Consider the following 26,755-nt stretch of genomic DNA (forward strand, 5'->3'; position numbering starts at 1 on the left):
TTAGAAGCAAGAAGAACAAGGGGGAGAAAGAGTAAAAGGGAGAATCGGTTGGGATCGAAAATGAGGAAGAAGGGAGGAGAGAGAAAGAGGAGGCAATGATTTTTTTCAAGAGGGAGACGCCCCTCTTTGCTGAAAATTGAGTTTTTATATTGAAAACATTAGGTCACACAATTTTTCTTGAAAACCCCAATTAGTTTTCAAAAATTTTAAATGAGTACACTTAGAAAAGCGTGTTTTCAGAAAAGAATCCTTCTAAACCAAATAAAATATTAGTTGACAATTTATAAACTAATTAAACTATAAATTAAAAAGTCCTAAACTAATCAAAACACTGAAAAATATTGGGAAGACTTAGAAATTGGCAATTTTGCCATTATTTTCAATTCTGAAGTAATTTCTCAAAAATATTGATAAGAATGGGTTTTTAATGCAATTTTTTGAGGGATCATGCAAAAAATGTATGAATAAAATGCAGAAATTATGCATGATCACAAGTCTTTGATGCCAAACATTTACATCCACATTAAAGACAATATCAATATAAGCAGAAATTGATGGAGCTTTATTTATGTCAATATCATTAATTTTGAACAACCCTTAATTTTTATAAAAATGCCATCAAACAAAACTCGGACATGTTTCTCCATAGTTGTTTTCCTTGGATGAAATCTAACCTCAAAACTTTTGACAACTAGGGTATGGACAGATACTAAATTATGCCTCATGGACGGTATAAATAGGACATTGAACAACAATACATTATTTCTAAAAGTTTTAATCTTATAGGTTTCAATACCCATAACATTAGAGTAGGTGTTGCCCATGTACACACAATGTTCACTAGGCTTATACTCGACCATGTCCACAATTCCTTCTTTGGTCATTGCTATATGATGTTCTGCCAATGTTGTATGGCTCCTACAATATCTCTTGAAGTATTTAGATTTTCCACACTTGAAGCATTTCACATGTGAGGCAGTTGCTTGCGGCTTGCAGAATGTTTGACCTTCCTATCAAATTTGTCATTACCTTTAAAATATTTTTTCTTAAATTGTGGGCGTCTAGAAGGGTTATAGCAGTGAGAGGGTGCATCTTTAGTAAAATGTAATTCGCTTTTTCTATCTTGTTGCATATATTGCTGCTCAATTTTTAGTTGAGCAAGAAGCTCCTCCAGAGTTAGATTTTTAGAATTTAGCTTAAGAGATGTTTATACCATCTTCCATAAAGATAGAAGACTATACAGATTGATAGATATCTGCATACGGTCAAGGACCACATTCTCAACTATCGCCAAATCCTTGGCCATAACTAGCATTTTGTTTACATAGTCGATGACATTATCATTTTCTTGCATACGACATGAATTATATTGTTCTGACAATAATTGTATGTGTGTTTTAGAAGTAGTGTCATATTTCTTAGAGATTACTTCAAACATAGACTTAGTTGTAAGGTAATCTTCAAATACCCTAATAAGATCATCGTCCATATATGTCAACATGATGGTTTTGGCCAACATGTTGTCTATTTTATATTTTGTGTAAGGAGCTTTGACCTCGTCGATAGTTGCAGTACTAAGGTCCCTCATTTCAGTAATGAGGGCATTCTCGATACCCTCCAAAGTTAGAACAAGAGAGATCCTTCTCTTCCAAATATGAAAGTTGGTGCCAGAAAGTTTGTCAATTTTGGCTAGTTCAGTGGGCCACACCCTACTTGTCATTTTTTTGTATTTGGTTATTTTAAGATGGCAAAGTATGATAAGAATAAATTCAACATTTAACAAGTAGATAAACTAAAGAACATTAGCCATAACTTCATGAAATATAACTTTCACAATTTGAAATTTTATGAAAAACTACCAAAGTGCCAAAAAAATATGCCAATCAATTGCTTGATTTCAGAAGAGAATGAGCTAATCTACACTTTCTACACCCTTTTCTGTAATTTTAGAAAAGTCTACAAAAGAGAACTGCAATAAAAAATATTATCCACAGGTAAACTGAAGTTTTAAAAGAAAAATAGGAGGTTTTTTGTAAAAAAATCAAAAAATTGACCATGTTTCGAAAAATTGTTTTCGAGTGCAGGTCCCTCTCTAGAATTATAAAAAAACCGAGGACCTCTATTGTAATTTGGAGATGCAGATGTCAAATACAACAAAGATTAATGATATTGTAGTAATTTTATAACAGATGGATAAATACAACAATTAAATTAAAAGCAAGGGCAGACAAGTAATTGAACCTAGTGAAACTTGACCAAAAATACCTGAAAAGACCAAGGGTAACAGGTAATTTTGCTTGTTTGGGGGATATGATCAGTATTTTCAGAAAAGACCAAGGGTAAAGTTGTACTTTTACCTATAAATGGGTATAAAATCTGCGTTTCTCAAAAAAATCAAAAGCTTCTAGATGAAGCTTCCATCGGTTCTTCTGTGTTTTTGTATTTTTTTTTTCAGTCGGCAAGAATGTCAATCTATCTTTAGTTGTTCGTCGAAAGAGTGAAGCAGAGTCAGTTTGTTCTTTGTTGAAGCTTTTGCTCGTGTTCTGCATTTTTTCAGTCAGAGAAAACGTCGATCGACATCAATCGTTCGCCGGAAAGAAGTGAAGCTCTGCTGATCATAAGCTTTTGTTTGAGTTTTTTTTTTTCAGTCGACGAAAACACTGATCTATGTCGGTCGTTTGCTGGGGAAATAAAAAAAATCCGAGTTGGATCCGGTTTGGTCACCAGAAAAGAAAAGAGGAAAATGCGATGAAAAAAAAAATGGTGATCAACCCCTTTTTATTTATTTTTTGTTTGTTTTATGCTGGGGTTCTTCCCCTTCTTTTTGTTATTTTTGTTTTTTATTTCTTAGCTAGTGAGAGAAGGATCTAGGGTTCGATTGCCTTTCTGGGGTTGTCACTGAAAAAAAAAACTGTAGAGATGAGGCAGGCGTCTAAAGAAGAAAGAAAACAGAGACTGATCGGTCATTCGGTCTGCCATTTTTCGATGAAAAGAAAGAGAAAAAAGGTAATGCTCCCTTTTTTGTTTTGTTTTGTGTTTTTTTTTATAATCCTCTTGTCGATGGAATGAATTGTTCTTTTTCTCCTCAAATGGAGGTTGTCGTGGTGACCCCAAAAAATAAACCCCCTTTTTTTATTATATTATTTTTTCCAAGGTTACCTGATGCAGGCGGCCATTTGCAATGGTTATGCGAGTGAAGACCCGCTTGTTACTGGCGACCCTCATAAAATTTGATAAAAAAATATCACTAGCAAACCTAGAAAAAATATTAAGGAGTCGTCGATTACTGGTGATCCTTAAAAAAAGTTATGCTCCTCTCCTTTGTTGAGGTTGTCTGCAACAAGCAAACCCATGACTGGGTTTGTTTCACTTGTTACTATCAAATAGAAGCAGGGGTCATCAAAATTTGATAACCTCTTCTAATGAGTTATATAAAAGAAGTGATTGACCTCTACTGATTTCCTGTGTATTCTCTTGAACTGAGAACGAGTGTCGATGACCTCGAGCGGTGACAAACAATGGAGTTGTGACCTGTGGAGGAGCCTATGTATGCAGCAACCTTGGCTCTGATACCACTGAAGAATAGAAGTGAACGGAGGGATTGATGTTGTTTATGGCCTTCTTCGGGAGGGGTTTTCTCTCACACAATATTTGGTTAATTCAATGAGTAAGCCCTCTCATATATATATATATATATATATATATATATATATATACACACACACACACAAAAGATTTAAGTAGCTGGTAGTTTACTCCCTCTTGGGTAGCTGATAACCTAACTAAAATTCAGGTTTACCGTTTCACGATTAAGCTTATCCAGAATGAAGCATGCTTCATTTTGGATAAGGCTCTCATTTGAACGGAGAGTGGGCCCACCTCTCTCTTCAATGGGTGAGACTCTCTGTGAAGCATGGTCAGGGAGAATATGTGATCAACATTTTCTAGGAAAGAATTGGTTAGTTATTTTGGGTGAAGCATGGTGTTGGCAAATACAACTGGTTTCTGGCTTTCTTCATCATAGTCATCTTCTTCATCATTTGACGGATGAGATAATTGAAGAGGCTCGAAGCTTCTTGAAGATGGCGCTGCATCTGCCAGGATAGTTTCCTAAGCTGGCCAAATTGTTTGAAGCAGAGGAATTATTGGAAAATGCTGGTTGCAAAAAATGAGAATTTCGTTGGGGCGTTCCCTACTGAGCGACGCGTTGTACACTATAGGCTCGGAGGCAGTGATAAATGAGCAAGAGTTGCTAGGTCGTCGCCCGGAAGCGACGCGTCACACCGGCGCCCGGGTGTGGTGTCAAATAGGCAAGGGTTCCCTCACTTTGTTGGACGGGTGGGGGTAAAGAAGTTAGTCCAAGACCATAATATTAGGTTAGCCACTTGGAACATAGGATCTTTAACTGGTAAGTTGATAGAGTTAGTAGATGTTATGTGTAGGAGAAAGATTGATATTTTATGTTTACAAGAGACCAAATGGGTAGGTGAGAAAGCAAAAGTGATAGAACCTTGGGGATATAAGATTTGGTATACAGGAATAAATAGGAATAGGAATGGAGTAGGGATTGTTATGAGTCGTGAGTTTATAAATAATGTAGTTGAGGTCCGTAGGAAGGGTGATAGGATTTTACTTATTAAATTAGTATTAGGTTCGGAGATTATTAATATTATTAGTGTTTATGCACCTCAAGTAGGTTTAGATGATTCCATTAAGCGTCAATTTTGAGAAGATTTAGATGGAGTAGTACAAGGGATATCTTATGAAGAAAGGCTTTTCATCGGCGGTGACCTTAATGGACATGTAGGCATTAGTAGGAATGGATTTGAGAGTATCCATGGAGGCTATGGTATAGGAGAAAGAAACGAAAGTGGAGAAAGGATTTTAGATTTTGGTTTGTCCTATGATATGATCTTAGCAAACACTTGGTTTAGGAAGAGAGAGTCTCACCTAGTAACATTTAAAACTGGGGTTAATACAAGTCAGATAGATTTTTTCCTACTTAGAAATAGAGATAAGAGTTGTTGCATCGATTGTAAGGTTATACCGGGAGAAAGTGTAGCTACACAACATAGAGTCTTAATTTTAGATCTTAGAATTAGACAATGCCACAAAAGGGATAGACATAGGATAGATCCTAGAATTAAGTGGTGGGCACTGAAAGGAGCTAAACAAGGAATGTTTGTAGAGAAGGTAGTTAAGAAAGCTTATTGGTGTCTCGAGGAGGATTCATAATCAATGTGGAATAAAATAGCGGGTGGCATGAGAAAGGTGGCTAAGGAGGTATTGGGTGAGTCTAAAGGCGGTGCACCGCTAGGTAAGGATACATCGTGGTGGAATGAGGATGTCAAATTAGCTATTAAGGTTAAAAGAGAGTGTTATAGAAATCTAAGTAAGAGTCGTGATAATGAGAATTTGAAGAAGTATATGATAGCAAAGAAGGAAGCTAAAAAAGTAGTTCAGAACGCGAGGGATAAGGTATATAAGGAGGTTTATGACAAGTTGGATAACAAAGAGGGCGAGAAGGATATTTATAGGCTTGCAAAGATGAGAGATAGGAAATCGAGGGATCTGGGTATGGTTAGATGTATCAAAGATGAAACACAAAGGGTTTTAGTCAAAGATGAGGAGATTAAAGAGAGATGGAAAAATTATTTTGATAAGTTATTTAATGAAAGTCATGCTCAAGATCTTGGAGACTTGTCCATTCCTTTTCATGAGATGAATCGTGACTTCATGCTTAAGATTCAAAAGAAAGAAATTGCAGAGGCTTTGAAGAAAATGAAATCAAGAAGGGCAGTTGGCCCAGATGGTATACCTATCGAGGCTTGGAAATGCTTAGGAGAGAAAGGTTTAGAATGGTTGACAAATCTTTTTAACAAGATTTGGCGGACAAATAAGATGCCTAATGAGTGGAGGAAGAGTACTTTGGTGCCTCTATATAAGAATAAGGGTGATATACAAGATTGCACAAACTATCGTGGTATAAAACTCATGAGTCATACTATGAAACTTTGGGAGAGGGTGATTGAGTCTAGGTTGAGGAAGATTGTCATGATATCGGAGAATCAATTTGGTTTTATGCCTGGAAGATCAACTATGGAAGTTATACATCTTCTTAGACAACTTATTGAGAGAAATAGAGAGAGGAACAAAGATTTGCATATGGTTTTTATTGATTTGGAGAAGGCATACGATAGAGTACTTAGGGACGTTCTCTGGTGGACAATGATGAAGAAAGGTGTTTCTCTCAAGTACATTAATATAATTAAGGATATGTATGAAGGAGTAGTAACCAATGTCCGCACTTGTGGAGGACTGACAACCAATTTTTCTATAACGGTTGGGTTACATCAAGGATCTGCTTTAAGCCCTTTCCTATTTGCTATAGTGATGGATGAGCTTACGATATCAATTCAAGAAAATGTGCCGTGGTGTATGTTGTTTGCTGATGATATTGTTTTGATTGATGAGTCTAGAGCTGGGGTTAATGCTAAGTTAGAATTATGGAGACAAACATTGGAAGGAAGAGGTTTTAAGTTGAGTAAGAGTAAGACAGAATACATGGAATGTCGGTTTAGTAAGCAACGAAGTAGTGATGGGAGTGTAGTGAAGCTTGGTGAGCAAGAAATACCGGTGGATGATTGTTTCAAATATTTGGGATCTATCCTTCAAAAGTATGGAGAAATTGATGGGGATGTAAATCATAGGATAAAGGTTGGGTGGATGAAATGGAAAAGTACAACTGGAGTATTGTGCGATCGTAGATTACCATTGCGGTTGAAGGAAAAGTTTTATAGGACAACTATTAGGCCCGCTTTACTATATGGTACGGAATGTTGGGCTGCCAAGAGACATCATATTCAAAAAATGAGTGTAGCTGAGATGCGTATGCTGGGATGGATGTGTGGAAATACAATAAAAGATAAGATTCGGAATGAGGAGATACGTAAGAAGGTAGGCGTTGCACCCATTGAAAATAAGATGAGAGAGAATCGTTTACGATGGTTTGGACATATTTGGCGAAGGCCTAATGATGCTCCAGTTAGAAGGATGGAGAAATGGGAAAATATATTAGTTAAAAGAGGTCGGGGTAGGGTAGGCCTAGGAAGACATGGATGGAGGTGATAGGAAAGGATATGAATGCTTTGAACCTCACCGAGGACATGGCATTGGATAGAAATGATTGGAGGAGAAGGATTCATGTGGAAGACCCAGAATGATTTTCTTTTTTGGTTCATATCGCCGACCCCAATTGTTTTGGGATGAAGGCGTTGTTGTTGTTGTTGCTGGTTGCAAAAAACCTACATAGTGTTGCTGATATGGGATTTGTTGGGCGTTGGCAACGGCTGTCCTGCTATTTATGAGCTGCGTTTGGACTACTGATAGCTCTGCTTGCAATGCAGCTACCTGAAAACACTAATATCATGGAATTTAATCTTTTTTTCATAGAACTGCTTTTTCTTGGATTTGGAGGAACAGGAAGCATCAAATAAGGGGATCAATTGAGAGGAGTCCGACTGTAATTTAAACAAAAATGAGCTCGGGAAGGTGGATAAGAATTGATAATGAGTATGGCAAAATAAAATTTACTTCTTCCTTTCTTTTCTCTTCCAACATGACGATCAAATACGGGCTCACAATTTTTGGGGGTCGTTTGTTTCATGCTGCAGAAAGGGGAATAGGTGGAAACCAAAATCCCCTCAAAGCCCCCACCTTGGATGGGAAATGCTTCCCCAGGGGGGAGGTGTGATGCAGGTTTCCATTGAAACCTGTTATTTGGTGGGAATATGTGTGGGCCCGACTCGCTCTTTCCAGTTTGGTGTTCATTTCAACCCAGTTGGGAAAGAGCGCCACTTTCATGTGAACGATCCCTTTCACATGAAAGTGGGGCATGAAACAAACGACCCCCCCTGTATGTGTCAACAAGAGGGAAGGGAAAGCCCTCCCATGGGAAAGAACCACACAGATCGAGAAATGCCCACGCATGCCCTTTCCCACGGGAAAGGACTTCTCCAGCCCAGCCCCAAGGATGTATTCAATCCTTTTATGGAGGACAAAATCGATCCTCTGTTAATCTTGGCCGTTGAAGCAGACCAATATCGAACACAGAGAGGCCAGCATTGATAGAGGACCAATTTTGCCCTCTGCAAGTGGATTGAATCCTTTTTCCCCACCTCCAGACCTTCACACTACGGATGAAACAAACACCCAAAACAGTAGGTGTGATCCGGATCTACGTAAATGGTTGTATTCCAAAATAGATTCGGTTTTGTCCAATTGATATTGTATTCCAAATCTACGTAAATGGTTGTATTCCAAAATGGATTTGGCTTAGTCTAATTGATACTGTATTCCAAATCTACGTAAATGGTTGGATCCGGATCTTGGTTTGAAATGCCTGAACTGGAGCCAAGTCCAAATTAGGCTTGATTTCCTTTTATAATAGTCAAGCTAAAAGTTTAACCCCAATGGGCTTCGAATTTGAGAACCCTCAGTTAGCATAGTGTGACTTGGTCCAGCTAACTTATTTGACCCGGCTTATTTCTTTCTTATGGAAAAAACATTAAAATGCCCCCATTTTTTTTGGTATATCAAGATTTAGTTAAACATTTCAAAATCTGGTATAGTGTAAATCAAAAGATTTTTTTCATTTAAGAAGAGAAAATCCAGGGCAGGAAGATTACACTCAATTAGGTTAGATTTGGTTGGGAGACTCAGTCATGGTAAAAGCTCAAATTTGGACTCTGACAATATCCTAGTAGAAATAGTCTTGCTCATCTGACTTACTGTTAGAGGGTGGTTCATGTTTGGATGCAGCCACTTATCTGAATAAGTTGGATAGGCCAGGATATTCCTATGTTATCCACAATGCAATATACCGGTTCATTCAAAGTATCTTGATAAGTGGCTGCATCCAAGTGCCTCCTTCAAGAGATAACTTAGAGTCTACAGATGGACATGATTCATATAAATAAATGATCAGGAGCATCATCAATCATTTTATTTATCTATAGAAAACGAGTTCATAAAATTGACTTACTGTTAGAGCCTACCAAGTGTGTGTGTGCATCCACCCACTTATCATTTAAAATCCGTGTAAATCAAGAACTTACACTGCTGCACAATGCAATTTTTTGAATGTATCTTGCTTATCTAGATAAGTCTATCCAAACACGTTTTTAAGTTGTTTAGAACTATTCTTTAAATTGAAGATTTCGATTGTTCCCTTGCGACTTACAGTGTACAGTTGCGCTAGAGTCTGTTTTGCTTTTGTTGAGTCTGATGTAAGCTGCCCGGTTCAGGTGAATCAATACCCCGAAGAGGCAGCCCGTATACTTGAACTGTAATGGCCTGCGGGCAAAATTGTGAATGAATTAAATGCGTTGAGCTTTCTTTTGTTCACCCTCGTTGTGATTGCTTCTTGTGATTGCAACTTTTCTCCCTCTATTCTCTCTTTCTCTCTTGCACTCTGATCATAAGCTTCCACGACCGGCAAGCGAGCTGACGAGTAGGCTTGCGGCGGTAAGGAAGGACCGTCACGCCGCGCTGGCCCATTGAAGAAAATAGGCCCGTGACAAGTGGTACCAGAGCCCGTTCTCGTGCTGGGGAAGGGACTCCGGAGTCGGTGTCGACAGACACGCCGACAGGCTGCGATTTGTGAGCAAGACATCGTGGCGCCTTATCAACACTTGCGCAACACCAGAGGCAAGGCAGTTGCCGAAGCTGAGGAGATGGGTTCACCTCGGGGCCAAGAAGAGTTGGCTGCAACTGTTAACAAGTTGGTGGAAGATGTGACTTCGCATGATGAAGCGATTTCACGCGCATGTGAATCATTCAATGGATTGAATGATGTGGTGGCGAGCCTGCAAGAGCAGGTGAACTTACTAATGGGGCAGGTCACTTCGTTGACGACTACAGTGACCGATCTTGAGTTGAGGAACCGTACGTTGCAGCGGACGGTGACCCTGAATGGCGGAAATGGTGAGAGACCATCAAGGATTGATGTACCTAGACCCGCAAAATTCAATGGTTCTCGCGACAGCAAGGCCATTGAGAACTTCTTGTTCCAAGTAGAAGACTACTTGGATATCCAAAATGTGACCCTTGAAGATCTGAGGATCAAGGCTGCAGCGGCCTTACTTGATGGTGATGCTATCGCTTGGTGGAGGCGGAAGCGCAATGACATGGAGAGGGGTCAATGTGTGATAGACACCTTTGACGACTTCAAAGTAGAGTTGCGCAACTACTTCATGCCAAGAAATGCGCAGAGACAGGCTTACCGGATGGTTCGTGAACTCAAACATACTGGTTCGTTGCAAGACTATGTCAGAACGTTCCAGAAGCTTATGCTGGAGATACCTAACATGCCAGAAGACGACATGCTCAACTGGTTCATTGTGGGACTTCAACCATGGGCACAGTCCGAAGTGGAAAGGAGCAACCCCCGTATTTTGGAAGATGCATATGTGGCGGCTGAGCGCTTAGTTGATACTCAGCGCAAACCTTTCACCCCATCAACCAAAGTTGGGAAGAAGCCTGACCACGGAGGCAAGAAGGATGAGCAGCGCAACGATAAAGGTGAGGCGTCGACACGCCATCAATCCGAAAAGAAACAGAACTACACAAAGCATAACAACAACAACAAGGGTGCGGTTGTGACATGTTGGTTCTGTGGTGATAGACATATCGTCCGGCAATGCCCAAAGCGCCTTGTAAAGGACGACGGGCAAGCCAATGCTGCACAGGAAGAATGCAGTGATACTGAAGGCAGTGACACTGAGACCATGCAACCGAGGATGGGCGCCATGCGATCGATTAACGCAGCTAGAAGTTGCGCAGCTAAGAACATGCAGGTCAGTAAGGAACTTATGTACGTAGAAGTCATTATGAATGGAAAGTCTACTTCGGCAATGGTAGACTCCGGGGCCACACACAATTTTGTCTCGCGGGAAGAGGCAGAGCGGTTGGGCTTGAAAACTGGGCCAAAGCAGAGGACTATCAAAACAGTAAACTCTAAGGCCAAGCCCATTCTTGGTGAAGCAAGAGATGTGGCTACTCAAGTGGGGAGTTGGGTCGGCAAAGCCAACTTCTCTGTGGTGCCCCTGGACGATTTCAAGGTGATTCTGGGTATGGAGTTTCTGCGAAGCCAGAATGTGATGATGCTGCCAAAGTTTAACACGTTGACGATCATGGGATCAGACCTGTCCCACACAGTGCAATGCCTTACGCAGAAAGGCAAGTCTTCAGTGTTATCAGCAATGCAACTGAAGAAGGGTGTCAAGCATGGGGAGCAGACATTCTTAGTTGCAGTGCGTGCAGATGAAGGGAAGGTAGAAGCAGCAGTGTCGCCGACCCTAGCCCCTCTATTGGAGGAGTTTCGGGGGGTGATGCCTCCGGAATTGCCAAAGCGTCTTCCGCCAAGACGCGAGGTCGACCACAAGATTGAGTTGACCCCGGGAGCAAAGCCTCCCGCAATGGTTCCATACCGTATGGGGCCAGCAGAGTTGAAGGAGCTGCGCAGGCAGCTAGACGAGATGTTGGACGCAGGCATTGTTCGTCCATCAAAAGCCCCATTTGGTGCCCCGGTCCTTTTTCAGATGAAACATGATGGCTCTAAACGGTTATGTGTGGATTACCGGGCCTTGAACAAGGTCACGGTGAAGAACAAGTATCCATTGCCATTGATAGCAGACTTGTTCGATCAGCTAGGCAGTGCCCGTATCTTTTCCAAGCTAGATCTGCGATCGGGTTACTGGCAGGTGAGGATTGCCGAAGGTGATGAGCCGAAAACAACTTGTGTCACCCGCTATGGTGCTTACGAATTTCTAGTAATGCCATTCGGGTTGACAAATGCTCCAGCCACGTTCACAACTTTAATGAACCAGATTTTTTACCCTTACTTAGACAAGTTTGTGGTAGTCTATCTGGATGATATCGTGATCTACAGCAGTAACATGGAGGAACATGTCGGGCACTTGCGAACAGTGTTTCAGGTGCTGAAGGAGAATGACCTCTGTGTTAAACGAGAGAAGTGTCTCTTCGGGCAGGAGGAGATCAGCTTCCTTGGCCACGTTGTGGGGCGTGGTGTGCTGTGTATGGATGGGCAGAAGATAAGGGTCATCCAGGAATGGGTTCCGCCAAGCAAAGTGCCAGAATTGCGGTCATTCCTCGGCTTGGCAAATTATTATCGGCGTTTCATCGAAGGTTATTCCCTCATTGCTGCGCCCCTCACAGATTTGTTGAAGAAGAATCAGGTATGGCTCTGGACAGGAGCGTGCCAAGATGCCTTCGAGGGCTTGAAGAAAGCCTTAGTGAGAGAGCCAGTGCTGCGACTGCCTGATCATTCGAGACCCTTCGAAGTCCACACTGATGCCTCAGACTTTGCCATTGGCGGAGTTATTATGCAAGACGGGCATCCGATCGCATATGAGAGTCGTAAGCTGAAGGATGCAGAGAGGCGGTACACAGTGCACGAACGTGAGATGACCGCCATTGTGTATTGCCTCAGGACCTGGCGGCACTACCTTTTGGGTGCCGAGTTCGTCGTCAAGACGGACAATGTGGCCACGAGCTATTTTCAGACACAAAAGAAGTTGACGCCCAAGCAAGCTCGATGACAGATGTTTTTGGCTGAGTTCGACTTTGCCTTAGAGTACAAGGTTGGAAAAACCAATGTTGTGGCGGATGCCCTGAGCCGTAGGGCTGAATTAGCTGATGCGCGCACAGAGCCTTCTGAAGTGCATTTGGAGGGTGCATTGCTGAGCCGCATCCGCGAGGGTACACAGCAGGATCCGACCGCACAACACCTTGTTTCTCTGGCGCAGGCAGGGAAGACTCGGCGATTTTGGCTACAGGATGGCCTCCTTGTAACAAAAGGGGGACGCATCTTTGTACCACGGTGGGGAAGCCTTCGCCGAGAGCTACTCAAGGAGTGCCATGATACACTATGGGCCGGCCATCCTAGTCAGGAGCGGACCTTAGCACTCCTTGAGCGCGGCTACTATTGGCCGCAGATGAGAGACGATGTTGAGGGGTATGTGCGGACATGCCTCATCTGCCAGCAAGATAAGGGGACAAACCAGAAGGCTGCCGGTCTCCTTGAGCCTCTACCAATTCCAGAACGTCCTTGGGAAAGCATCTCTATGGACTTTATTGTTAGTCTGCCAAAGGTAGAGGGCCTCAGTTCTATTTTAGTCATGGTGGATCGTTTCTCAAAGTATGCCACCTTCATCTCAGCTTCCAAGGAGTGCCCTGCAGAGAAGACTGCAGAGTTGTTCGTAAAGCATGTGGTGAAGCATTGGGGCATACCAAAGAGCATTGTGAGCGATCGCGATGCTCGCTTCATGGGCAAGTTCTAGCGTGAAGTATTTTGGTTACTTGGCTCTGATTTGCTGTTTTCAACAAGCTTCCATCCGCAGACAGATGGGCAGACAGAGCGCATCAACGGGGTACTGGAGCAGTACCTTAGGCACTTTATTAGTGCCAATCAGAAAAATTGGGTGAAGCTCCTTGATGTGGCACAGTTTTGTTATAATCTGCAGAAGAGCGAATCTTCAGGCCACAGCCCGTTTGAGATAGCCATGGGGCAGCAGCCACTGACCCCGCACACTCTTGCCGCACAAGAAAAGGGAAGGCCATCCTTCGCCTATCAGTTTGTTCGCGACTGGCACGAGCAGAATGAGTTGGCGAAGGCATTCTTACACAAAGCGGCAAAGAGAATGAAGAAATGGGCAGACAAACACCGTCGGCCCGCAGGATTCCAGGTTGGGGACCAAGTGTTGGTGAAGTTATAGCCTGGTCGCACAGGCATCTTCCGCGGGCGGCACCGCGGACTACTCAGAAAGTATGAGGGACCCTTCACCATCACAAAGAAGGTGGGCAAGCTGGCATATAAGCTGGAGTTGCCCCCAGACTTCAAGGTGCACCCGGTGTTCCACGTGTGCAACCTCAAGCAGTTCCATCCAGATGATGGAGACCCGGAACGCAATGTGCCGCAACGCGCTCCCATCATGCAGAGGGCCCCGGCAGCACAACGGGCCGAGAAGCACCTTAGTCAGATCCTTCGCCACAAGGTCAACTACTTGGGGCAAGCGAAGAAATACTTGGTGCAGTGGGAGGAAACAACGGAACCAACGTGGGAGCCTGCATTTCGAATGAACAGCCGCTACCCGGCTGAAGTCAGGGCTTACCACGAAACAGATGGCGCCGAGGACGGCGCATGATTTGAAGGGGGGAGCATGTTCCCTTGCGACTTACAGTGTACAGTTGCGCTAGAGTCTGTTTTGCTTTTGTTGAGTCTGATGTAAGCTGCTCGGTTCAGGTGAATCAATACCCCGAAGGGGCAGCCCGTATACTTGAACTGTAATGGCCTGCGGGCAAAATTGTGAATGAATTAAATGCGTTGAGCTTTCTTTTGTTCACCCTCGTTGTGATTGCTTCTTGTGATTGCAACTTCTCTCCCTCTATTCTCTCTTGCTCTCTTGCACTCTGATCATAAGCTTCAGCGACCGGCAAGCGAGCTGACGAGTAGGCTTGCGGCGGTAAGGAAGGACCGTCGCGCCGCGCTGGCCCATTGAAGGAAATAGGCCCGTGACATCGATGGTCACCATATAAAAACTTGGTTCAAGCTTTTGCACCAACTTTGCAAGTCAGATGATGTAAACATGTCCACACACATGCATGCACGCACACCATGACAAATATCAAACCTGTTGCTGTAATGCTAGTATTGTTGATACACATCCGTAAACTGGATCAGCAAGTCTTGCTTGAGCTTCATATGAGATCGTCAAGACCGCATCTTGCCTACGGTTTCCCGGTATGTGCAGTAGCAACTTGGTCAAATTACTTGCACCGAACACCTTATGGACTGCAGCGAACCTAGCCACACCTTGGTCCGGGGCAAAGTAGGGCACGATTATGCACCCGCTTACGCATTTCCTTCTGAGGAACTTGCATGCACTGCAGGGCGCGGTGCTTCCACTGCAGCTGCTGCTACTCCCATTGTCCCTACCATGTGACACCGTCTGTTTCCTGGCATCGGGACTTCGCCTAGGTGCCATGGACTTGGTGCTATGTGGGTCAAGTAGGTTCGCCAGTGAGCTTTTTGAGTCATACCATGGCTTCTCAGGCGACTTCTTGGCTTGGGATCCAGGTTGGTCTGCTGGAATCTCGAGATTCCGGTGAATTGGTGACCGGAAAATGGCAGGCGGGGAGGGGGCTGGGGGAAAGCGGGAGAAGAGGACACGCTTGTCTCGTGAGTGTCATACCGAACATAGGCAGTTTGAATGTGATGGCCATTGAGAGGCGTTACTCTTGTAAAAGTTTAAACGTATTTCTTTTCTTTTATATATGTTTCATGCAATGCATGCCAAGTTGACCTTGCCTTTAGAGTTCCTTACCTCTCTCTCTCTCTCTCTCTCTCTCTCTCTCTCTATATATATATATATATATATATATATATATATATATATATATATATATATATATATATATATATATATATATATATATATATATGTGTGTGTGTGTGTGTGTAGTATTGTATCAAGGATTAGGAGGGCCTCTAAGCAGGCAGTCTAGGTTCAAATCTCATCCACATCACCCCTTGGGCAAGCCGAAGAGTGGCGACTCCCTGGGGGCTAGGGGTAAGTCCACAGAGTTTTATGCTGTCAGGATAGTGTAGGAGAGCCTTAGAGTTGAATGATTAAGAATGTCTAGTTATGACTAACCTTGGTTATAAGAAAGCTTAACTTTGGCGTGGACATTGAATGAAAACAATCAAACAAAACAAAGTTTATCTCGAGTCCACTCAGACTTGCATGAACTCGACCAGGGATTTATATATGCAACATGTGCACATGATCTAAGTTGACCAGGGATTCATATATGCAACATGTTGCTAAGCCTATGTGATCAAACTCATTGACTCAAGATAAACTTTGTTTTGTTTGATTGTTTTTGGTAAACCAATTAGCTCTAGCTTGGTTTGAACCATGAAAGAATTGAGCCACTTGGTCATGTTCATGCAAGTCTGAGTGGACTCATTGGGCTAAGTTGGGCATAGTTAGCAGGGTCTGTTCTTGTTTCCCTAGTTATTGATTTGTTGGATGCAACGGACGGACTGTAATCAAGTACAGTTAGGGATGCAAATGGGTCAGATCCAGGATGGAGGTTTTGCAATTTTTTGGTTGTTGCAACCCCCCTGTGTTTATCTGTTCAGGATCCGAATGAGCCGCCCGCTGCCTGTGTTCAGACTCGACTTGTTAAGCTAAACAAACACCTCATGGCTTGGCTCGCCAGCTATATGAACTCACTAAAAACGAGTTCGTGAAGAGCCGAACGAGCCAAGTCACGAGCTGCTAGGTTCGTTTACCAGCCTTACCCGTGGCACGCAAACGCACCAGACAGTTTTTTCCTGGTTATATAAAAACGTGCAACTATTTCTTTTTTCTCGAATAGACCAAGAACAGTGGAGTGACCAAGTTCCTAAACTTTGTTGTTTGCTTTCTATAAAAGCATGACCAAGTTCTGCAGAAGCTTTCGCCACACAAAGATTCGCGAACTTGGTCACTTTTTGCTTTCTGTCAATGGATGTCATTTTTCTGGTGGGAAAAGGCCTGGAAAATGGCTGACTGTACACTTATCAGCAAGTGGGTCCGGATCCGATACGCTGGAGCTCTGCTTAACTTCCACGCTACGCTTGACCCAATATTACTTTAGATTATTTACAAAAATCGCACCTTATCTTTTTGATAATTCAAATTCATACCTAAAAAAATATCAATTCAAAATCTTGATTAGTTTCATCTTCAGTTATTCAAGTCAATACCCTGAATACTATTCTTACTTCAACATGGCTAATATTAAAATAAATTTAACACTAATCCATTTTAACCTTTTTTTTATTTTTTTTATTTATGACCCAAATAAACCACACCCACCCAGTAAGAAGACCTGGTCATGCTGCCATACCTACGGTCATCATGCCGATGAAGTAAAACCCCAAGGCTAGGACCCCGCCCTTGGTTATCTATGTTGAACATCAGCGATTTTAACCTCGTTAAATATGCTTTTCTTTGCCTGTTTAATCAGTCTTTCTATATATATATACATATATATATATATATATAGTAATTGGTTTTTTAATAGTAGGAGGGTCTAGATGGTCTCAAATTTTTATTTTTTCTGTAATTTTTTTTTTTTAGATTTTGACCTTACAGGTGTGATCTACCTGGCTTGTTTAGCAGGAATATGCTTTTGAGTCATCTGATTTTGACATGTGAGCAGGCATTTATAAGGATTAAAAAATGAGTGAGATCGAAAGTTTATGTTTATTTGGTTCCGAGTCCAGATCTGACAATAGCTGAGTGCATTTGTTCTGGATCTTCTCGGGGAAGGGAAGAGACCACCCGAGATATTGTGGGTGAAAACAGTTCCGGATCAGGGTCCCGACCAAAAACCACCTGCACCGTAAATCCAAGTCATGATGAGATGTGAGGTTAGCTGAACCCTCCAATTGGACCTGAATCAATGATTTCAGCCAACCCATATAATGGGTTAGACAAATCGGAGCTTGATAGGGCATTTTAAAAATGCTCATACTGTTGTTGGGTTTGGACCCAGACCAGGTCGTGCTTAAGACAAGGGTTTATTATTTGGTGGCCAAACCATGTCAACATTTGATGCACGAGCCGAGAAGACTCGGGTCCAAAAATAGGGTCCAGCTAGATCTATTTTGGTTATTTGGATTTTTTGAATTTATTTAATTTGGACCTTAGTTTATGTTCTTGTTTTTAATTTTATGTCATATCATATCTATCCCAAATCCATATTGATTCTTGAGTCATGTTTGGGTTATGATTTCAGACTGGATCTATCTTAGATACATGTTAAGATTAGGGTTTATAGGGTTTTTCTCTTTTCATTATAAATATACATTGTAGAGAGACAGAAAGGAGAGAGATGAATGAATTATGAGCTATTTTATGTGATTTTCTTTAATTTGTTGTAGTTTCCTAGCTTCGTAGCAGAGCTAGGGTGACAATTCGTGTGGGGTTCAGGAGCGATCTTTTTAACCACTGCATCAATTTGGTATCAAAGCTTAGGTTGTTCTCCTTGATCTTCAGTGTTATGAATTTTGAGAGAAGATCTTTTCAAGGAAAAAGTACGGTTCCCCTCGATTTGTTTGATCAGATGATTTAAGAAAACAATCACGTTAGATTCGAGATTCAATAAAGGTTTCCAACTCAAGGAGTAACATCAATTGATCATGACTTACAACTACCTGAAACAATGATAGATTTGGCTATCAGGCTGTAACGCCCCAAAATATTTAACTAAAAAATTTATAGGATTTTTTTTTAAATCACAGCGGAATTGCTTACTAAAAATTTGGTCAAACATCCCAGACAAGTTACAAGCGATTGATAGATGCTTCCATACCATTAGGCAAAATAATTAAAACATTGTCGTGAATTATTACATATCATGTAAGGTCATAAATAATACAAAGAATAATTTGAATCAGAGTTTCACAGGACATCAACAGAATGATATGGTCTCATGGCACCACCCACAGTGATGCCTGTAATTGCTCCATAATTTTCATTCACTACCTGAAAAATAGTAAGTTAGAGAGGGTCAAACTACAACCAGTTTGAATAAGAAATACACACGCAATATGTATATTCATCATGTCAAGAGTACACAACAAACATTCATCTTTCTAGTATGCAATAAATGCATTTTATCATGGATACATGCAATTAAACTGGTAACATATATCATCTTTCAAGTATATCCAAAATCTCGTAACTTAGGTTATATGTGTATATATTAATTTTTGTTTATTTTATAGTGTGAGTCCTTGCACCACAAGGAATTATCTAAACTCCAAACTCACACTCGGTGATCTAAGCATATGCACATCACCAACCTAGTGCACAATAAGTACCAACATAATTTTTCTCAAAATTGCATGCTCATATCTAAGTTGAGCACTTGTGCTTGCATTGTTTTAAATTTCCTTTTTGAATTTGGGTGTATTTATCATACTCCATTGGTCATTCAACCATAGGCTTTGTTCCAGGTAAAACATACCCAGGTATATGCATCATAACATAGCATCAACCATGGCATGCCACACATAAAAAAATTTCTTTACAAGTGTTCATATGGCACTACACAGGTTCTGCGGAACCGCGTACTCAATTTTTCCTTTCACACAATCATGCCCCGACAATTTTTCTTAAATGTGCAATTGTCAAAAATAGGCATTTAACAATAAGTGGTTCATGCATTAAACAATGGTTGCGACATTTGCATGTCAACCACATACAAAATCACCTGCGAAACATATACATCAATGATATCTTATTCATTTGCCATGTTCATTATCACAGATCATTCTTTTTGATAAGCAGGTAATCAAATTTTCATTACTTGAATTAGACATGTACACTGCAGTGAGCCCTACCATAAATTATGCGTATATACCTTAGTGAGTTTTAGAGCTACTCTAAGCCCATGCACGACAGTAAATAGTCAATGTAATATATGTATGTGCACCACATATATTTTTTTTTCAGTCATGAAGATGTATGCACACAGTTGTGCCAATGCATTTAGACAACACACGTATTCAAGTGTGCCATTGCATGTACACAGCATATGTGATGCCCCCAGATTTCCCGACTTGTAAAATCCTTTGGATTTTTGGGTAAACTTTTTTTTTTAAAACAAGTGCGGAAGTACCAAAACAAGGAGAGAACAAGCGGCGAACTCTGAGGCAGGTCGCAGAAGTGAAACAACAGTGAAGGAAACAACTTTCATTAAATACATTTTACAAATAGTACAAATCATTTCCCTTATACAAAACCAACAACTGCCAAGATCCAACAAGTGCCAGAAGTGTGGGTTTATGTCCGCTGCGCACATCAAGCTCCATCGCACGCCTAAGCAATCACCTGTATCCCCATAAAACGGGGTCAATACTCTTTCGAGCTGGTGAGAAATCAACCAAACAGTCCATGTGCACAATTCATTATATATATAGAGGTATGCATCAAGGAACATAATTAACCAACTACTGTGAACTGTAACAAGTGCTAAGAACATGCAAGTAACTAAAATAACAGTAAAGCAAGTGACTAAAGTAGCAAACTGAACTGTAACGAGTGCTAAAACAAGCAAGTAACTAAAGCAGCAAACTGAACTGTAACGAGTGTTGAAACAAACAAGTGACTAAAGCATCAAACTGAACTGTAAGGAGTACTGAGCAGCAGGTAACTATAATAACAACTGAAGTAACTGTAAAGCAGGCACTCAAAGTAGTAATTGACTGTATCAAGTGCTAAACAACGAAGTAACCAAAGTAACAACTAAACAAGGAAGGCAACTGAGGTAACAATTGAACCAGTACAGTAACTGAAGCAAAGACTACAGAACAAGTAAAGTAGCAACTACAATAAGTCAACTGATTGGTTAGTCTTTAAGTTCTTCTTATTACTCCTTCGGGTACGCGAAAGAACCTCGCATTCTGTGAGACATGCACCCGACATCTGTTATTCAAGTTCTAGTGTGATAACCGGGGAAGCTACAGACCGAGTCAACCTCATGCGAGCAACACACAGCTGAGAGAAAACACTCGCATAGGCAAGGATTGCAATCCATACTACTGCAGTAGTGAGGTCCTAAGAAGGTAACCTCGACCTCCCTGACTCTGAGTGACTGGAGGCCAAAGGACGCTACAACTCCTGTCAAAACATGTGTCATAGTAACGACAAGTCACTCAGGGTTGTACCATCCACCCTCTCCCAAGGTGAACTGTTTTGTGAATAGGGCGAAGCAGGTTTATCTTTCTTAGGCTCATGTTCATTTATACCTCTCAACGAGGAATTTGCCTCGTGGTCCCTGCGGGGTACGCAAAACGAGGACTTGGCCTGCCCATTCACGTGCTTAACCTCACACGGCCAACAAAGCACATTGCTCGTGAAAGCAGTCACAACACCATATTATTTATTTCTGATTTAGGGTATATCACACAAGAGTTCATTCTCAACACAAGGGCCACTGCCCAAGGACTCCAACTGAGCCCAAAACAAGTCATTTACATTTATACCCTATGGTGTTATATATTCAGTCTTTCCATTCTTGAAGTAAGTGCACCTAGTGCGCTTACCAATGCCTCAAGCAATGTACCTCCTCAAGGTACGCACTACTCAGTAACAGTGTCAGGATGTGCCACGTGCAAAGTGTCAAAGCACCATATGTCTACTAACGTTTGCACAAGTATAAGTAACAGAGGCAGTATAAGTTTTCATTTCTGAGAGACAAGTGTACAAGCGAATATGCAGTTTCATGCACATGACAATTCATCAATTCTTCATCATTCAAGCAGTTGTCTCAAATCACCAGTATTGGCACTTGCATAACATGAGATAGTTCTCGCAGGGAAAAATCATGATTTGCATACTTATGAGCAAGGTGAAACAGTAACGAGGGCGTATTAAATAATCAAGTGTGAGCATGCATCATAATTCAATGCAAGAGTATGAACTAAGCGAGTAAATCACAAGTGCGAGTAGTCCTGCATGTGCAGTATATGACAAGTACACGAACAAGCTAATTTAACATTGCAGAGCAACGTGCCTCACGATGAGACATTTAGAAACATTTGGCCACGGTAAGGCAGCTCTCGAACAAATCAAGTGGCGTGCACAAGCATACAAAACATGTATCTTTAACATAAGCGAGCTCGTCTCGCAAAGTGGGTCTACAGCCCGAAAACTCGTCAAGGAGTTCTACGACATGGATACACAAGGTATTGTCGTACATACACTTAAATTTTGTGAATCCCATAACTATACAACGAGGGACATATACATCGGAAGGTGTGCAAAAGCCCAGTGTCGTGAACACTTAGGTGGAGACAAAGTGTTCGAATCATCGAACCAATGCATTCGGATAATTAATCTCGTGCAAGCCAATAAGCACACGGTTTTTTTTTCCTTGGTTTACATTGAATCGTATTATACACTAGCGTTAATATGCTTTACAATTTGCGAACCACACATAGCGGAGAGGGATAACTCCAATGCACTCAGCATGTCATTGCACGCGTGACAAATACATATTTAGCTATTTATTTTCGCTATCATGGCGGCGACAAAGACAGTTGTTTGTGAAAAGGTAAAGTGACAACTGTGTCGTGCAATTGGGAAGTGCGGCTAGTCAACTAGCTATCTCATGCAAAAGACTGCAAAACCACAAGGGCGGGGCCCGAACGCTTGCTGCCCCAAAACCGCAGCAGCATCAACCTAATTTGGTTGTAACTAAGGCCAAGCTTTGGCCCAAAACCCGCAGCACCACCCAACTAGAATGCAGCCAAAGTGTTGCAGCCGCATAACTTGGGAACGAAGCCTCCAAAACACCATAAAGGTGCTGCTGCCATGTGAGTCCACGTGGCTCGCTGGTCTGAACAACGGTACAGACCTAGGCAACTGGACCATTAGGACTCATGTCGTAGGCACTAATGCAGCCCCATAGGCTGCAGTTCTGAGCTCTCTAATGAAGTGGAAAGCGCAACGGAAGGGAGGAATATCCAACAGCTGTGTTGGAACAGTCCCACAAAGGCCGACAACCTTACCAGCCACAATGGTGTAAAAGGCACCAAGCGCACACATGCAAGCCCGGTCTGGGCTGTGCTGCCGAACTGTGGCAGCACCCACGATGAGGTGACAACAACCCATTTGTTGTAGGGGTCCAACTGAAGAAGAAGATGGACAGCAAGTTGTACTGCCCCATAACCCGCATACTGCTGGGACCAAACCCCATGGACCAAGTGGGTTTGGCCCAGGGAAAAACCACCAATGATGGTCATGGCAACAAGAAGAGGTCCAGGTCTGGACCGAATTGGTTCAGACCCATGCTGGACCGGCTCAACGGCATACAGAGGTCTGGACTGGGCATCCAGACCGCGCGCGTGGCTCAGCCACAATAGCCTGTTCAGCTCTGGACTGAATGGTCTACACCATGGAGGGCATGCACAAGCTGGAGCATGGTCTGGACTGAAAGCGAGAAGGGTTGACGCCCATCCGAACAAAATATGGGACAAGCCTTTGACAGGTCTGGACCCTATGCGGTCCAGGCCATGTCAGGTCAGGGAGTTGCATAAGTCTCAAAAGACCACAATCTCAAACATGAGTCTCGAGTAATCCCTACGTACTTAGGGAGAATACATTCAATAGCCAACGTGATTTGTACATTCAAGTATCACGAGCATGTGAGTACACTCATTTGTGCAACAACTTGGGTGCTAGGGTGAGCGACAGTGCACGTACTTTACCATGACTCTACGTTACGTAACACATTATGATATGTTTAATTAAATTGTGAAGTGCCAAGGTTCTCGCAACGTGTGACAAGAGAAACACCAAAATTGTGTTATTTCATCTTACAAGCGCCATTAGTCCCTTGATTCTGCAAAGACCCTTATTCTACTTAAAAACATTCGATAGGGTTTCATACACAAGCGTTAAGTTGCCATACATACTTGTGAACCTCAAAATGCGTAGAATGCTAATTCCAATGCCTTTGGATATATATATATATATATATATATATATATATATATATATATATATATATATATATATATAACAAGCACGACTAGGTGACTACATTCATTTAATGATTTACGTCATAGGTTTCGCAAAAACCTTATTTCCATAAAAAGGCATTCGATAGGGCATCAATTGTAAATATTATGCATTCTAAGCAAAAGCGTACACATGAATGCATTTACATACCCGTATTGATGGGTTTGCATTGATTTCGCAATCATAAACATATTTTCTTTCGTAATTTTGCATTGGACAATGTGCACCCGTCGTGCAAAGCGTAACTAGTCAAAAACATGTAATGTATTTGTTGGGATATTGGATCCCGTTACGTAGCATGCATGCAGCCCATAGGTTGCAGCTCGGAGGCCCGCTAATGATGCTAAAAGTGCAGCAAAAGAAAGGACTTCCACCCTGCTAGACTGAAGTTGCCAAAAACGGACTCGCTCCACACCTTTCCATACAGAGCCATGGGGCAATAAACACACGCAGGAGGCCCGGTTTGGGCAGTGCAGCAAAACTGAAAAGAGGACAGTGGGCTTTTGCTGTCACGCGGTGCCAATGACCCTGCTGCAAGGGCCAAAACAATAGGACTAAGTGTGCCGGGTTCGGGGAAAGAGCCTGCACACATACGCTTACCAGTTGCAGTCACAAATGGGAAAGTTCCAGGTCTGGACCGACTGGTCCAGACCCACATACAGGCTGCTCTTAATAGGTGCAAGGTCTGGACCAATGTCCAGACCCAAACTGTGGCACGACTGCCACCAAGGAAGGGGCGCTGGCACACGGCCTATACCCAGTCGTAGACCAAAAATTGTTGCAGCCAAGTTGCAGCAACCCCAAGCGGCACCATCACTATGTTGTGCTCAAGAACGTGAAGCCCTTAACCGAAACTTGGTTTGGTTAGGGGCCTCTAACAGATCTGGACCATAACCGGTCCAGACCATGTTAGGCTCACTGAACATCCCAGCCACCCAAAAAGGGTGTTGTCATATGCTGCGTCAAGACATAAAATGGAGGTAGAGGGAGAGACGTCCTATCAACATACGTGGGGCAGGCCTTTGACAGCTCTGGACCCTATGCGGTCCAGACCATGTCAGGCCAAGAGCAGACTGACCCACACCCAGTTAGTGGATGTGGCCTGGGTTCAAGCTGGACCAAAGGAAAGAAGAGAAAAATGCCTCAGTTGGGGGCGTTCTGGGGGTCAAAATGTTGTTGGACACATCCAGCAGCCTGGACCATTCAGCTGAACCGAAACGAAAAGGCCCAACTACAAAAGCCGAGCAAAACATAAACCATTAAATCAAAAAGGAAAAAGGAAGCAGATGGCACGTGAACTGGAAATGGAAACAAGGCAAAACGATTACTAGAATGGCCTCGTGGCGTGACTACGACATTGCGCATTAAGAAGGAATGCATGCATACTCAAGAAAACCAACAAATAGAAATTGAGATGCTCTCAAGCCAACCACGACCATAGTATGGCAAAGAAACAAGTGCATGAAGGTATGCTCAAATGAAGAACCATATTACCAATGCATGCAGCCTATTTGCTAACTACTTAAATCAGAAAATAAAAGCTAAAGAGCTCAACCGAAACCCAAGCAAAACACGACTTAGCATGAATCGACATTGCCAAATTCTAAAAATGTACATTCATCCTCTAATCCACCAAGATCTCCATGCATTTCATAAAATGCACTAAAAGGAGTTTGGTTTCATGCTATATGAAGAAAAGAACAAGCATATGGCTCTATAAACGAAAACGAAAAATGTAACATGAGATGGTTGAAACCTCACCTTCGAGGCTTTCACAACGGAGTGGAGAGAATGGGGTTCACGGTTTGGAGCTGCACTAGGTTCACACACTCTCACAATCTCTCTCTCACTCTCGGTTTGGAGAAGAAGGAGGGGGAAGAGAGAGATGCTCCACTAAAATCGCCCAAAATGAATGAGCTTTTCTCTCTCTTAAAACTTTAAATAGCTAGGTTTAATAAAATGGATGGCTAAGATCTAAAGAAGCAAGATGGAGGGTTGGGGTGCTCCACCCCCCCCCCTAGATGTCCACGCCCAATGCATGTTCTCATTTTGAACTTTTTCAAAAATGTTTCAAAAATGCCATTGAAAAGGTTTTAGAAAAGCCTTTAAAACTTGTAGAAAATACATGGGCTGCCCCTTGGCTGCCACCTCTTATGTCCAACCGAGTTTTAGCATTTGAATCCTTTCAAAAACATTGCAAAAATGCCATGGGGCGCCAGCCCCATGCTCTTCTCTTTGGAAAATGTGTCCCTCATGACGGCCTTTAAGCTCCATCATGAGGTTTTTGAAAAGATAAATGGCCAATAGTGGCCTCCTTTTTAAAACCCATGCAATACTTTTCAAAAACACCACCCAGCTGGTCAACCATGGATAAAAACATCCTCCTAGAGGGTCGCCCAATGGGTTTGGGTCCTCTAGTTGATCCGGATCCAAATCCAAAATCGCCTATTGTATTATGTTTCAAAACAATGCTTAATTAATGCATTAAAATACTAAATTAATTCTAATAAATCATTTAGTTCCCTTCAAAACCTCAATTAACATGGAATGCTCGATGCCTTTAAAAAAAATTGTCTTTCGTTTGCAAGAATTAAGCGTATTACGATTCGCGTCCAAACTTGGAGCAAACTCATAATTCACATGCATTGACAGAATTTTTACGTCGTATAAGTCCCAAATTCGGGGACAAACTATAAAAATATATTATAAATTAACCCTTAAAGTTTCAAAGATTAATTCATCCAGAATTAGGCACTTCTTACTTACATAGTGTATTTACGCGATTTTTGGGTCGCGCGCGTAAAGCTAAATCACAAGGCACAACCAAAATATACTTAATTATGCGATATAACCTCGTAAATATATGAAAGCATACATATCAACACTAAGTAAGTAGTAAATTCCTCAAAAATTTTGCGGGTGTTACAGCATAACCACATGGCAGTGTTTGTGCATTTACACAACACACATGAATAAGTGTGCTCGTACAAGTGTACGACACATTTCGTAAGCTCATTCACCTAACACAATGGCCATGCAACATAATGTTCAGACTTGCTTATATATATATACATATATATATATATATATAT

At 42.0% G+C, this 26,755-nt stretch overlaps 1 pseudogene; it reads right to left on the bottom strand.

The window, feature by feature from the left end:
• Window positions 1-3,963: 3,963 nt before the first annotated feature.
• LOC149831733 (LOB domain-containing protein 20-like) lies at window positions 3,964-15,065 on the bottom strand (annotated as a pseudogene).
• Window positions 15,066-26,755: the final 11,690 nt, after the last annotated feature.

Source organism: Nuphar pumila, chromosome 7, assembly GCF_984573655.1.
Source record: "Nuphar pumila chromosome 7, dmNupPumi1.hap1.1, whole genome shotgun sequence".
Taxonomy (NCBI): domain Eukaryota; kingdom Viridiplantae; phylum Streptophyta; class Magnoliopsida; order Nymphaeales; family Nymphaeaceae; genus Nuphar; species Nuphar pumila.